At 45.6% G+C, this 14,514-nt stretch overlaps 1 protein-coding gene across 6 annotated transcripts in view; it reads left to right on the forward strand.

The window, feature by feature from the left end:
- The window catches only part of LOC135941461 (uncharacterized), a 155,009-nt gene that overhangs the window by 88,458 nt on the left and 52,037 nt on the right, over positions 1-14,514 (forward strand). For 4 of the 6 annotated variants that reach the window (XM_065487013.1, XM_065487016.1, XM_065487015.1 and 1 more), the window contains one exon: positions 5,153-5,194. The exons of the other annotated variants lie outside the window; for them this stretch is intronic. The gene's annotated coding sequence lies outside the window, so the exon portion shown is untranslated. The remainder of the gene's footprint in view (positions 1-5,152; positions 5,195-14,514) is intronic. 6 annotated transcript variants of the gene reach the window in all.

A 14,514-nucleotide genomic window follows, 5' to 3' on the forward strand; every position in this document is an offset into this window, starting at 1 on the left:
TATTTTCCTTGAAACATGTTTTCTAAATGAAGAATTGATAACAATTAATGGCTTCATTTTGAAAACATAATTATGTCTTATAGGCCCATGCTAAAGCACATTACGCAATTCGGGATTTGGTGCACTTGGCACAACGGCTGGTTCGGATTGAAATTATGTCCGAATGGGTTTGAAGGTGCCACTTGGCCGTACGTGCTGAAGACAGTGGGATTGTCGTCGACATCATCATTCGTGGTAGCATTACAATCATGGTCGGGCGGAACTTGGTTGTGTGTCTCATCACAAACTTGAATAAGAGGCTAAAAGCAAAATGGAATTTTGTATTTCTAAGCAACTACACACACTTTGGTTTGCTTACTTCCTGTAAAGTAGAATCTGAAGGGTCAGTCGGAGATAGATCTTCTGCGTCTGATCCTGAATCGGTTTCTTCATTGTCGGTTGACTCTGCTGATGATTCCGCCTGGTCAGTACTTGGCATCAACAGGACATCGCTCGATTCCTCTTCGTTATAATCGTAATCATCGACCATTTCTTCATACTCACAGTCAGACATGATGAAATTAAAAAAAAAACGGCCTGGCTTCGAGGAACTGAACGTTACAAACGAACAGGCACAACTGACTGACCTTATTTTCAGAAGAGGCGGGCTTCAAAAGATTTTTTCCAAGCAATTCAATCATAATAGCTAGTTTTTAACTATTGGTGATTAGACAAAGTGTAAATAGCCTTGTTTTGAGATAGCTAATACTGTTTGTCGCCTGACTAACAATGGACTTTTCGAAAGCGGGTATGTCGAATTTAAATTCCTTGAAAATAGATGTACACTGTTGCCAAAATAGGAACTTTAAGTGATTAAATTCAAACTTTCACATACTAGAAAAAAGCAAAAATTCAGAGAATCATTTAGTTTAACAAATCAACAAATAATGTTTTAGTTTTAAGTCTCTGCCAATCGTAAAAACAATAAATTCACGTGAAATATCGTATTTTCTTCAGAAGTATTTGTGTTATCAAGCACTGTTGAAAGAAAACACATCTTGAAATAATTTTAGTCAGTAAATGTGTGTCAGCGCTGTGCAAATTTTCCAACAAATGAAATTTCCATGACGAACGCTTTAAGCACACAACACACACACGCACAATATTAACCATTAAGGTGGTACTGACGCTTTACATGAATATTCAAACGTCTGCCGGGAGAATGGCTCTTTGTTCTTTATGCGTCTCTGCATTATGTATGATAATATGCGCGTATGTGTGACTGCTGAGGGCTGCTGCTTCGTATATTTGTACACGTGTGCGTTTATTCGTGCACAAAACAATGCTCTCTCTCTCTCTCTCTCTCTCGCTCTCTCATCCGTCGACACACAGCTGGGATTTCTGCCGCCGCCGTCGAGTATATCTGGCTGAAACAAGGGCGCACGGATTCCCTCTTGCTGCACGTTGGTACGCACCAACCAGATGTATTGAATGCATTCAGAGCGCATAATTGAGCCGGTGTGGAGACAAATTAGTCGGCACAGGAGTTTAATGGGAGTGAAATTAATAATGCCTCCGGAGCGAGTCCATTGTCGTGCAAGGAAATTGAATCTGCGACACACTCGGAGATTACCGTTTTGGTTCGGATCGAGCGCCAAATTACGAGAGCGCTGGGCGAGTCGCTCTGGGGTTTTAACTTGTTGTTGTGCAAAGTGGGTGTTTCTTTCCTCTTCTCTCTTTGCCTCTTTTAACTGTGTGTGTGTGTGTGCTCTCGGTTGCAAAAAGTAAAGCAGCTCTCTCTTTATTGAATCAGTCGGACGAGCAGCGAGTACTAAAAGTGACAGTTATTGCAACTTATGTTTTCCTAGCAGCACACATAAACAGCAGTTATAACGGTGCTGGCACTTTCAGCCTGAATTAGTCATGAGAACGAGTTGCTAGCTCTTTTCTGCTGCTCGCAAAGTGGAAATTGCTGTTTGCAAATTGAACCTCTTCAACGGCAAACACGGAATTAATTGGCATTCTATACTGAGAGCTGCCAGTGAGAAAGTTTTGCGCTTGATTAAAAGGAGGTGTTGAGGTAAAACGATTAGGAAAGAGCAAAGGTAATTGAGTAAAAAGGATTAATTTTCCCACTTTCCTTCCACTGTTGATTGCCTTTCTACAAAACAATCTGCTTCGGAAAACTGTCTGATTTAGTGTCCTTTAAACTTTTTTATTCTCTACCAGTGAATGAACTCTATTGTTGAGCCAAAAGCTATCATTAAATACAACGATTTTTCATTAAAGAACAAAACAGCGTGCTGTATGTTAGTAATATAGTAGCCGCGCGTTTCTATCGGCCTTAATGATGCTCCACGGTGATGACTGGCGGCTGAAAAATGAATAGTTCGCCTGCACGGTGGTATTAATTCTAACAATGCCAACCTACAAAGCGGCCTAATGATCAACCAATTAAGTAAATAACTGGTCCAACAAGAAAGCCGTGCTATTAATTCAGCGCAGAAACACGAACCGTGTACGTGTGCGCCGCGCGTAGTGGAAATCTACAGATGGGGCAGCAAAAAAGCACGCGATTCGCCATCGCGATACATGCAAGTCGTCATTAAGAATAGAAAAGCTCGCTCGGCTCTCCATCAGCATCAGCAGCGGTGCTCTAAATTAATTCCAAACGTCAGCGTCGGGACAAATGCCCAGACCATTATAAATGTCAGCGGCTCGGACGTGAATAATGTTGCCGAACTACAATTACAACGCGGACAATGAGGCCTTTGTGCGCGGCGGCGGCTGCAGGCAGACCGACCCACCGACCCGCCCAGCAGCGTCTCCAGCCAGCTCAAGGGTCATTTTGATCGAACGCTGTCTCCAGCCTCTCCACAAGCAGGGTTGTGCACAACAGTTTATTACTGCTAATTAATTGCTTTCATTTGATGCGTATTATCTAACCTCTCCCCACCTTTGATCATAATGCGGAAAATAAGGAATTAGAGAACACTATTTATTATTTTTCTAACTTTTTCAACGAAGGTTAAGCTATTTTATAGAGACCGTCTTTGACGAAGTTTCTGAACACACCAATCGATTCTTGAGGGTTGAATTAGGTAAAGTAGTTTTTGTGGATATTTTTTTCGACCAAAACGTCCACACAAGTATAAATTTTTCCCGCCAAAACAAAATGAACCTATATTTGAGAAGTGCGCATGCGTCAGAGCTGATTTGAGCACTTGCAGAGAGACCGCCTGTACGAATGACTTCTTTGTCAGATCCATTCAGCCTCTACTCTCAGAACATTCCGTGGGCTATGAGCTCACCAGGTCCCAAAAACTTCGCAGAGCGGCTAACATGGGGCCCAAGTGGCCGCAGAGGAGCTTGGGCCCAACGTGGCCATCTGTTCGCCTCCCCGTGCCGAGGACTTTGATTGAAACCCCGCTGGAAAGGTGCGAAAGCCAGCAAGTGGCGCCTCCTATACCAGCTCTAGAGCTATTTGAGCGTTTCGAGTCGCTTTATTAGCCACTGTGTGCCATCTCTGATATTGGGTAGTCAGTTATAAGATCCCAGAAATGCTCAAATATCTTCCACTGCTTTGACACTCCTAAAAAAATCCGTAACAACGGGAAAATCTATTCAATTTTTCCTGACGAGACAGGAATAAATAATTCGTCTGGCCTGTGTGGACAATTTTTCACGGCCCTCTTCTTGAAAGTAACGATGAGAGGTTTGGCGAGCTCGATATTTATTTGCATATTACACGGGAGCACAACAACGCGCAACACTTGAATCCATATCGGCCCGGCATGCTCTCGTATTACCTTTTCGAGAGGGTCTCTCATTATCCTGCAAAATAATTGCTCCTTGGTGCGGACAGGCCGCTTTCTTTCATCTCTCTTCGATGTAAACAACAAGTTGTTTCGTATTCTCTGGAGCGAGATATATGCAGCTGGAGAAGGTAAATCTTCTGTCCCGCTCCGTTCGACCACAGGCCTCCATGTTTTCCATTTTAATAATGGCGAGCACCCAAGCGGATTTCGCCAGTCGGTTTTGCTAAATGAACTGAGACCGTTTTAATGAAAGGCGAACACAAAAGCGAGTGAGTATCGAAGAAATGTGTGTCATTAACAATAACAAGAGACCCTTTTGTTTCCATTTCCCTCCGAGAGAAGCTATCGTTTTTCTCCTTTCGTAAATGAAAAAGAACCACCTCGCTTCTTCTTTCCTCGGAAATGTAAGTCACAAAGGGAATTTTTATCGACTTTAGCAATTTTCGGTTCTCTCGAAAAGTCTCGAAATGTAAAGGCCAGAGCCAAGAATGCAGATTTATCTGCTGATAACAATTTTCAAATAGTTCGCAACAGCTCGAAGGATTTGGCCAGAATCTGGAACTTTTATTTGACTTGCGGGACGTTTTTAATATTGCACGCGAGCGCCGAAAACAAAGCTGTCTGCCGCGAGCGTCCCGCGGCTGTATGCTTTCCAGACTCCGCAATCATTTCCTGCTAAATAATTAATGATCGCCCGAGAAATGAGAGCGAGTCTCTCTCTACGCTGGCACACAGAAATTTCCTCTGGAGCGAGTGAGAGAGAGAGAGAGAGAGAGAGAGAGGGAAAAATGTGCCACGGGCGATCGCTTTGACGTGAATAATGTGCTGGCTCACACAAGGAAGGCTGCTGCGCTCTGCGAAAGAGTTGAAGCAGACAAAGTTGCGACAAGCGGTGAGTTACATAAAACGAGCCAGCCAGCCAGCGAGGGCCGTCCTCCAGCACTTCTTTCAATTCATTACCCCAACAGTGGTTGCCCTAGGAGAAAGACAGGCCGGGGGTCCTGCTTTTTTATTTTATTTTACGCGCGCATACCAATGTAATGACCTCGTACGTTCTTCTGAAAAACGGCCGTGTCCGCGAAGGTTCTCTGCTGCTTTGGAGAACAATATTTATGGTCCCGAACGCACGCGGGCCGATCGTCGTAACTTTTGATGACAAATAAATTGCACCGCGGCTGTAAAACTTTATGTTTATCGGCCGATTAAAATTCAATGGAACGGCGAGGTGACGAAGGACGCTGCACCGTTCGTTCGAACGCATTGGATTTACGTTGATCATTACGTCAGCCTAAAGAGGGGTTGTGAACATTCCCGTTCGAGCTATTCACGGCAGTGTGTGCATCTCATTGTTGCAGGAGCAGCTCGATACAGTGTTCTCCCTGTCGCATCGGAAGAAGGTACGTGCACACAATTTGCAGAGACACAAATGTTTGCTTTAGAATGGAAGCAAATCGAGGGCTGTGAACTGATCTGAAAGATTTTGTATCAACAGAACACACAACTTCCAGATGTAAACTTGCGGCGTTTATTTTTTCTCCCTTGGTGAAGCGGGAACGTAAATATCAGCTTTTTTGCTCTCTCCCAGAATAAAAATAATAGGGGCGGAAAACGCAAAAAAAAACGCAGGCAGCTTCGCCCTTCCGGCGGGACTGTCTCACTCGCTTCGGATAGAATTAGAGCAGACTGGCTGGCTGCTGAATAATGCAAAATTCCACCTGGCGCCTGCATATTCATGCTGAAAACGCCTCGGCAAACTCTCTCTCTCTCTCTGCTCTGCTCTGCTTTCCGACTGCGGCGCGAGTTTTGTTTTCTTTTAAAATTCATTAGACTCGAGTGCGGCGAGGGTGCTGGAATGAGAGATAGAGAATGGCGGGCGGGCGGCTGCTGGCCGTCCAAATGCGGCGAATTCGAGCACTCTTTGCGCTACACACGAGAACATGCACTCGGCAGGCCTGCATTTCACTCACTCACTCAGCCTTTCCACCATGTGCCCAGCGAAAGCACTCTGCCCGGGGAAGTGAGAAACGCCTCGCTAACTCATGCCCTTTCGCAGCCACGCGGACCAAGACTGAACCCCTTCCTCCCCATAATTTTTGCATTTGGCCGCTGTTCAACGAGAGCGAGGCAGCGGTTTCAAGCTGCTGGAGAACTTCTTTCCTCTCCACTTGCTCCCTATATTTACAATTTGCAAGACCAAGAGCTTTTCACGTCTCCTTTAAGCAAAAAATATATTTATTTGAATGATTCGAATCAAATGTGTTGGGTGTCACAGTTGTAATTCATATAAATATGAACAAGACGATAACTGTGTCCAGGAGCTTTCTCGTTCCTTTGGTCAATTCAAAATTTTAATGAAATTGGGTTCGCCGTGCTGACTTTGGTATCTCATTTGCGTGTTTGATTCAAATTAGAAAATGTCTCGTCCACTGCCCCTCTGGCTACTCGCTGCTTCCGGAGGATTATTTTGCGATTCGCTCAGACCCAGTTGGGAAATCATCCAAGACAAACACACGTTGGAGAAAAGCACGAGGGGCTTTTGCCTGAAATTATGCTAGCGAGCCGAGAGAGGGTGCAGTATTATTATCGCACTCGTTCCTCTACTCGCACCTCGACCGGAACACAAAGGGAAGGACCGGCACGGGCTTGTTTTCGAGGGTCACTTCTTGTTTTCTGTAAAAATACACCTTGATATGTATCGCATGCCATGCATAGTAACGACGTTACCAGCCCTCCTAACAAGGTAGAACATCTCGAGGTTAAGGGTTGGGGTCAAACTGCGGTCGCAGTGGAAAAGCCTTTTTTGCTTTTGTTCGTGTTGCAATTTTCCCTAATTGATTTGCTGCTCAATGGACAGTGTGTGCTGTTAGATCTTCAAAGAAACGCAAGATTTTTTGCACCCTTTCATCGGATTGCCACCGCAATCTCAAAGCTGCAGGTTTAATGCCCGTCATAAACGCTGGACGTTCCATTGAGTCGGAGAGTTCTTTTAATCTACTTTTGATAAATCCCGCAGATTGCGCGCCCGACGGTTATGCAAGCAACTCTCTTTCTGCGAGCAGAGACATTCCCAGCGGTTATTGCATCCTTTTTCATCGCCTCTCTATTTGCATGCTAATCCCCTGCAACTGCTGCCGCGTGCTATGGCAAAAAGGACACGTTTGCTCGCAATCGCGTGCTGGGATAGCGTCTTTTCGCGCACAAAAGAAGCACTGCAAATCCACTCTTGCCATATATGCAATCGGCCAACTGCAAAAGGGAAGTGCTCGACTACAAGATGCATTTATCCCAGAACGAACGAGCCCTTTGCAGGCGAATGCACAAAACTCTCTCCATGTAGGTCGCTTTTTAATCGCTGAAAGGATTCAAAATGCATTCGAACCGGAGCAAGCGAGCGGCAAACCGGCTTTCTCGCTGATTCTCATTCCTGTGTGCCACAAAAAAGGTTTCCCGGGAAGTGGCACATATTCCCGTGTATTAGCCTCGGCTTGCGGGTGTCATTTTCCTGCTGAATTTTCTTTCTTTTATTCGCCGGCTGATGGTGATGATAAAAGGAATAATAATATTACAGCAGATTGCGCGTTGGTACAGAGAAGGAAATCGCCTCCTTTGTGTGTCTCCCTCAATTACACTGCGACCTGGCCCGCGGCCGCGCGCGTCCTCCGCGCTGGACCCGCTGGCGGCAATCAAGCAGAAAAAGCGGTCGTAAAATCATTCCGGGCCCAAGTAGGTTGCCGATTTACGACACACGCCCGCCCGCCGACGTCGGTCGCTCAGCGAATGACAGATTCCGTTTCATTACTTTGACCTCTTCTCGCCCTTTTGCTTGTTGGTGCCAATTTTAAAGAGGTACGCGTACTCTTGCCAGAGGGGAAATGCTCGATTAACTTTTACGGCACGCCTCATTATCAAAAGTTAATCCGGGGCGCGATGAGTTCCGTATCGATCCGAGGGATTGATCTCGCTGCCTACGTCTGAATAAATTTCTCCATACACACGTATATTTGCGGGAAAAACGTTCACAAGTCGCGCTGGGCTTTTTGGCCGGAAAAAATATCCGCTTTACCTAATTCGACCTAAGAGAATCGATTGGTGTGCTCAAAAACTTCGTCAAAGACGGTCTTTAAACAATTTAATTTTGCCTGCTGATTGAAGCCTAACCAAAAATTAAAACTGAACTCGAACCAGTGTACCGGCAGTGTTATACAAGCAGAGAACATCTTTTCTTGAGGGTTCCACCGCTCTTGTGCATTCTTTATTGCCTGCCAGGGGGGTGCACGGGCTCGTGTTCCTCGGTGGTGCACATCTTGCATTTATTAAAGCGGCGTGCTGGCTGGCGGTACACTTAAGATGATCCTCCCCGGCCCCATAAATCATCAAAGACAAAGAAATTCCTTTTTACCAAACTCATTATGGCTGGTGCGTATATATATGTATACGTACGCGGGCCCGAGGCAACGCGGGCTTTTTGGAAATTAATAATTCACCGCCCGCGCGCGCGTGCACCCTTTGAGCTCTCGCGGGTTGGGCAAGGAAATTTGGTTGGCGTCGTCGTATAATGAAACAGGGGTTCCGTTGGTGGATTTTGAATTTGCTACGCAGAGTGTTTGAGCACCGTGTCGTGGTGTTTCGCGAGCGCACCGAATAAAACAAGCCTGCTGGAAAACGGCCACTTTTCACAAAAGTATGCAAATTTCACCGTGCCGCTTTGATTCCTGTGATGAATTGCCTCGGGCTTTTCATAACCCACGTCGCAGAGGCAGAGTAGATGGAAAAAATCTGAACCCATTCGAAAAATCACGCTTTTGACGAGTTTTTCGGCATAAAGCGTTTCCTCTGAAAGAGCTAATTTCGTGGCTTATACTTTTGTGCCCAAAAACGACAGTCAACCCTCAAAACAAATTTTTTGCAGGGAAAGTTTACTGGTTCCCCAACGGATTCCTCTCCACAATATGTAGCGAAAATCAGGCACTATTTGCACACTGGCAGACTAAATGAAACAAACACACAGCGGCAAAAAACATGATTTGGGAGTAATCCCGTATTTGCGCAAAATGCTTTTAAAGTAAAAAAAAGTTCGCAGGCGCGGACGCAGAATTTTGTTTATGGGGCAGAGCTTGTACAAAGAGCGCGCGCGGCAGCTAGAGGAAAGTGCTGAAAGTATCTCGGGCCGGCATGACCAGCAAGCAGAGCACTCACTGTGTGTTTTCTTTAGCCACCTTCCAAAGCAGCGAGCGTACTATTTCTTTTCCACCAAAGGAACAAACATCCACACACGAGGTTGGTCGGTTTGTATGTGTGTATGCAGCATCGCAGATGCCATTTATTGTACAGTAAATCTTGCAATGTGCTGCGGAACAATAAAAACAGTAGTAAGCGCTGGTAAAGGAGCTTAGAGTTGGCGCGAGACACTTAATATTATTGAAGTTGCGCCATTGGTCACACGAGAGAGCCGGTTTAGCCGCTCTCTCCGCCGCGCCAGATAAGCGGAATAATAATGGCAACATCTTTGAACACTTTGTCTCGCCGCCATGTAAATAAGTATGTGCTTTGGTACAATACAGCAACAGCCAAGCCAGCAGATTCAGGATTACAACTTATCTTTCTGCCGGGTGTAGGCTAAACTAATCACTATAATTATAGGGAAGCACCGGGGTCCGTGTTGCGATCTGTGTTGATTCGCGCCGGTCAGAAGTCAATATGGCGTCGAAATAATGGAGGCCAATCAGGAGAATGTCCAGCGGCCATTCAAGAAGCGTCAAAAAAGAGGCGTGCTGGCTTAATAATTTCATTCCCGCGTATTTTGTAACATTTCCATTATCCTGATGTGCCATCCAACGGTTGATTCGTCAATTACCGGCTAATCAGCTGTTAGTAAAGAAGTAACAACAAAAATATTCATTGTGCTGACGGTATTATAACGAGTATTTTTTCCAAGCCAATTTCATTGTAAGTTTTGAACTTTCCCATCGTACTCTACCAGACGCCATATCTGCGCTTCGCGTGAATCCGAATTAGAAAAATCTCCTTGGCAGCCAAATGAGCCTTACTTTTGCATTTAACTCTTTAAAATGATATGAGATTACTCATAAGTAACTCCTAAACCAAATTTAGCAGCGCAGAACTTGTTACCTAAACTCCATGGATGCAAGTTTGATTTTGCCGACTGGAGAGAGAGCAAGAGAGAGAGAGAGAGAGAGAGAGAGAGAGAGAGAGAGAGAGAGAGAGAGAGAGAGAGAGAGAGCGTCTGGTATTGCGAAACTTTGCCCCAACACCACAGCATAGCAGCTCAAATTTAGTGCGACTCGCGCCAACTTTTCCGTGCACGGCCGACCTAATAAAGTACGATTACATTCAATTTCGCCGGCAGGATGTTTAGCAAAACGCCGGACGAGTAGGTTGGCCGGGGCACAACACAAGAGGGTGCGGCACAAAGTTGGAGAGGGGCATATCAAGATTCGTCCGTAATATATGTAGAGGTGAAGTGACGGTGGCCCTGTGGGGGCTGCGGTCTCCGGCACAATTGTATTGAGGCCGAGCTACACACACACATTCTCATACATTATGCACACCAGCCGCTTCCTTCTCCGTGTATATACACCTTGCTTTCCTGCTCCTCGACTAAACATGTACGAGAGGAATAATTCTCTCTCTCTCTCTCTCTCTCTCTCTCTCTCTCTCTCTCTCTCTCTCTCTCTCTCTCTCTCTCTCTCTCTCTCTCTCTCTCTCTCTCTCTCTCTCTCTCTCTCTCTCTCTCTCTCTCTCTCTCTTAGATAGCGGCTGTGTCTGCAGCAGATAATTCACGGAAATGCCGCCGCCGCCGCGCAAAAATATGGACTAGGGCGAGGCCGGCCCTAGCCCTTGGAAACCCCTGAGAGGTGGGGGTACGTAAAGTTGGTCGCTCGCTGCGTATTTAAAAAAGCAAACGTGGAGGACCTCTCGAGCCACTGGGATTCGCAAATTCGCTCGCTGAGCTGGGCAGTTCCACCCCCAAGTTGTACGTCTTGTGCACACACTCGACAACCGCTGCGCTAGTTGAGGCCGGGGGTGGGGGTTGGGGAGAAACTGATTGAGAGGGTCCAGGGATGACCACGTAGAGCAAGTTTCTTGCACGTTGTAATAATGCTGCAATTCTCTTTCTCGCAAACTTTCGCGTGTGTGTCATTTTATCCAAAGTTGCTGAATGAGGGTTTGCTGTTCTTTCCAGTGAAGTGACTACGGCCGAGGTAGCTAGGAAGTTTGCCGCGTATAAACTTTTTTATCGGCTTACTTTAAAACATAAGTTTCAATCATAAATGGCATCTTCTCCAGAGCTTTGTGCTATTTTGTACTAGCTTCCATGCCAGAAGGGAATTTTAATCACGCGTGTTTGCCTTCTAAAACAATCCAACGAATTTATTTCTTTTTTATTTATTCACAAATTTCCACGCGAGCTAATCGAAAAACTGCGGAAATACAGAAATGATTAACGAGACGTCGTACGAAATTATTCGGTAAAACGCTGAATTATTATTCCAGCGATAAAACAGCGAAAATTTAGTGCCGCACAGAAAGCAGAGGGAGCAGGGAGAAATTAATTTATAAACACAAAACACACGCGGACGTGGGGCTCTGAAAAGGCGCAGGCAAAAGCGTGTCAGGCCGGTGGTGCTATCTCCTCTCGCGCGCGCAATTGCCGTGCGCGCATTAACCCTGGCATGAATGTACCGCCGACGCCTTTAGAAATAAAATAGTTCGCCCCGGCACACACTCACATGCACACACACACACATGGGACGGGGGTGGGGGGGAGCGACACCCCTGACTGGGAAAGAAAGGGCTCTTTGTGTCGAGGCGAACACGCCGCTTTCGTGTCGGCCGCGTTTTGTATGTACACGGGTGTGCGTGGCGTCAGGTTTTAACTTTATTATTGCTCTTGCTGCGGCCAGGGTGAAATTTCGCATGCACCGCGCCATAAAACGTCGGTTAGATTTCGCTCAAATTTATACACCGGAGCTCGTACTTTGTCCGACAAGAAAGGATGAGAGCGGCCATGTGCGTGCGATCGCAGACACGAAAGAGCACACCAAATTTTTCCTGTGTTTTAATAAGAGGCATGCACGCGGAATGTTTTCTTACAAAGTCGTGAGTGCGACGATCATATAATAGAAACTTTGTTAATGCTGGTGTAATAAATCTCGTTGTGTTGCGACCACTTACACTCAAGTGCTCTACGTTACGTAATCTTTATGACCGCGTGCGCATTATTAAAATTTTTTGTTTTTCGTATCACACACTTCATGTTATTCCAAATCGAGGTGCAACGCTGCGAGTGACATGTTTATTCTCACGGCCGCAGAGTGAAATGGCAGTGCGAAATTCGTCGACAACGTACCTGAGTGCGAGACGGGCAAACAAACACGCCCCGTCCAATAATTTTCCGTCGGCGCTGCAAGAGCCCGGCTGGAAGGTGTCATGCTAAACCGATCTATCCCGCTAAAACACACACTCGGCTGATGTTTATCGACCGGCGGCTAATTATTGTTTCTTGTTTTTGTCCACACGCGGCCTGCGACACGAGTTTTAATTGACAAGGCCGTGCAATTTGCATGCCGAATTGCGGCAACGGCCAATTGGTTTTGCATGTCGCTCAAGTTTTCTGTGGCAGCGGTGGCGGCTTTCTATCGATCCTGAAGTGCCGATGTAAAATATTCATGCATTTCTACCCTCTACCTCTGTTCAAATTAAGATTTAAATGAACAAAATATCGCTACGACTTAACATAATCGGTGGATGAAATTATAGCCAATAAGAGTTGGGGGTTGAGGGGTGAGCACCCGAAAATCCATTCAGCTCACCAGGGGAAGTCAAGCCAAGTCGAACGGTGTGCAGTTTTTGCATTTCTGACGATTAGGACCCGAGATTAGGTGCAATAATTGATTTTTTCATGTGTTTTTCGAAATTCCAAATTGATTTTTATGAAAACGAGGCCAAACACCCCACCTTAGAATTTTCACACAAGTTCACACGTACCCTGAGACCACTTTTGAGGGGCGTTTCCGATTTTTAAATTCAAAATCCAAAAAAAACACCCGGAAATTTTCGAAAATGTGCATTGGTTTCCTTTGACCTTGACCGACGACCTCAAATTTGGCTGTACAACCTGTGATTTTCACTCTTCAACGACAGTTAAAAATGAAGAATTCAATTAATTTCGTTCTTTTAATCAACAGCTTGCTACATTTTAGTGCTGATTTGTCAGTGGCACCAGAATTGACGTGTCGAAAACGTTAATCACGACCAGAAATCTCATTAAACGTGGCAAAAGTCTTAATTCAGCAGCGAAATTCTCGAGATGAGGAGGAGGGAAAATGTGCAATTTGCCGCGCGTTGCTCATCATCAATATCAGTTAACCCAATTCCCGGCAGCGACGGCGCGGCGACCGGCCGGGGATGATGATGCAAGATGTCGGCGGCATCACTCTTAATTAAAATCGCGCGCCGTGTTAATTTTTCCCAGCAGCAGCCACTAATAACAGTAACGACACTTGTACGGCGGCGGAACAAGGCGGCGCACGCGACGCCTCCTGCACCGAGCTGGCTGCATGTGCGCGGCGCTTGGTGTCGTGTTCCACTGCACCACGAGGCTAATTAGTAATTAACTACGCTGCTCGTAGCACCGAGGTGTGCTACAACGGCCTTTGAAGTGGGCCGCACGACGGACACACTGATTAAAAGGCGGCGCACACGATGGCCAAGCAGGTGCACGGATTTGCGTGCCTCCCGACGCCCGGAGCAGCCCTGCATGCTCTTAGCGACAAAACCCTGCTGCTAATTCAATCAGGCGCTCAGTGGTTCGTGGCCTCTGCAACTTGCTGGTTAATTACTTATCTATTGATTAATTTTAATTAGCAATTTCCTTGAGAATTATAAGGTATTATTTTTTAATTTGATGGCTATATTAATAAAGTTAACAATATAACACAACATTTTTGGCATTTATTTAAAAACATCAAATTTTATAATTTATTTATTAGTTTTATAACCATTATGGGGAAACGAAGAGACAAATTCCCTCAAATGGTTTGGATACCAGATTTTATTGGTTCCTCGAGATTGAACCCGGGAAAACGGGTCGGGTCAGTTTAAGAGGCGAGTGCAATATTAATTCACACCAGAAATATTACAGGCAAGGTCAGCGTAAGGCGTGCGAGATGCACTGAATTTTATTGGCCTCTTGCGAGCGTTAACACGTAGCTGCTTAACGCTCGGCTGATCTATTGGGAATAATCACCTTTATCACAATACTTGCCGTGCGCATGGGCGCACAGGTGAACTTCAGGGTAAAGGTTAACACCATCAGGTGGAGGCACTACACTAGCCCCGGGGTGGATGACTGGAAGTCTACGTAGGTTTACCAAATCGATCAGGAAGTTTGATGGTTCGACCAAATCTGGTCAGGTGGAGGCACTACACCATTTTGGCTTTTTTTAATTTCGTACATTGAGCTTTTATGGAAGTAAAATAAATTACCATAAATTCGCAGTACCTTTTTAACCAGTTGGGAAACAGATGTCGCCACCGTTTGATTACAATAAGTTATCGGCTGCTTGCACCGTGCATTCTTTGCGTTATATGATGCGCTCTGAAACCCCAAATGGTTAAAACAACAGCAAAAATTATTACTGTCCTGGTTTATGCTTCCGTCATTTCAGCTGTGAGGATTAAAAAAATGCACTTT

The sequence above is a fragment of the Cloeon dipterum genome, chromosome 3 (genome assembly GCF_949628265.1).
Source record: "Cloeon dipterum chromosome 3, ieCloDipt1.1, whole genome shotgun sequence".
Taxonomy (NCBI): Eukaryota; Metazoa; Arthropoda; class Insecta; order Ephemeroptera; family Baetidae; genus Cloeon; species Cloeon dipterum.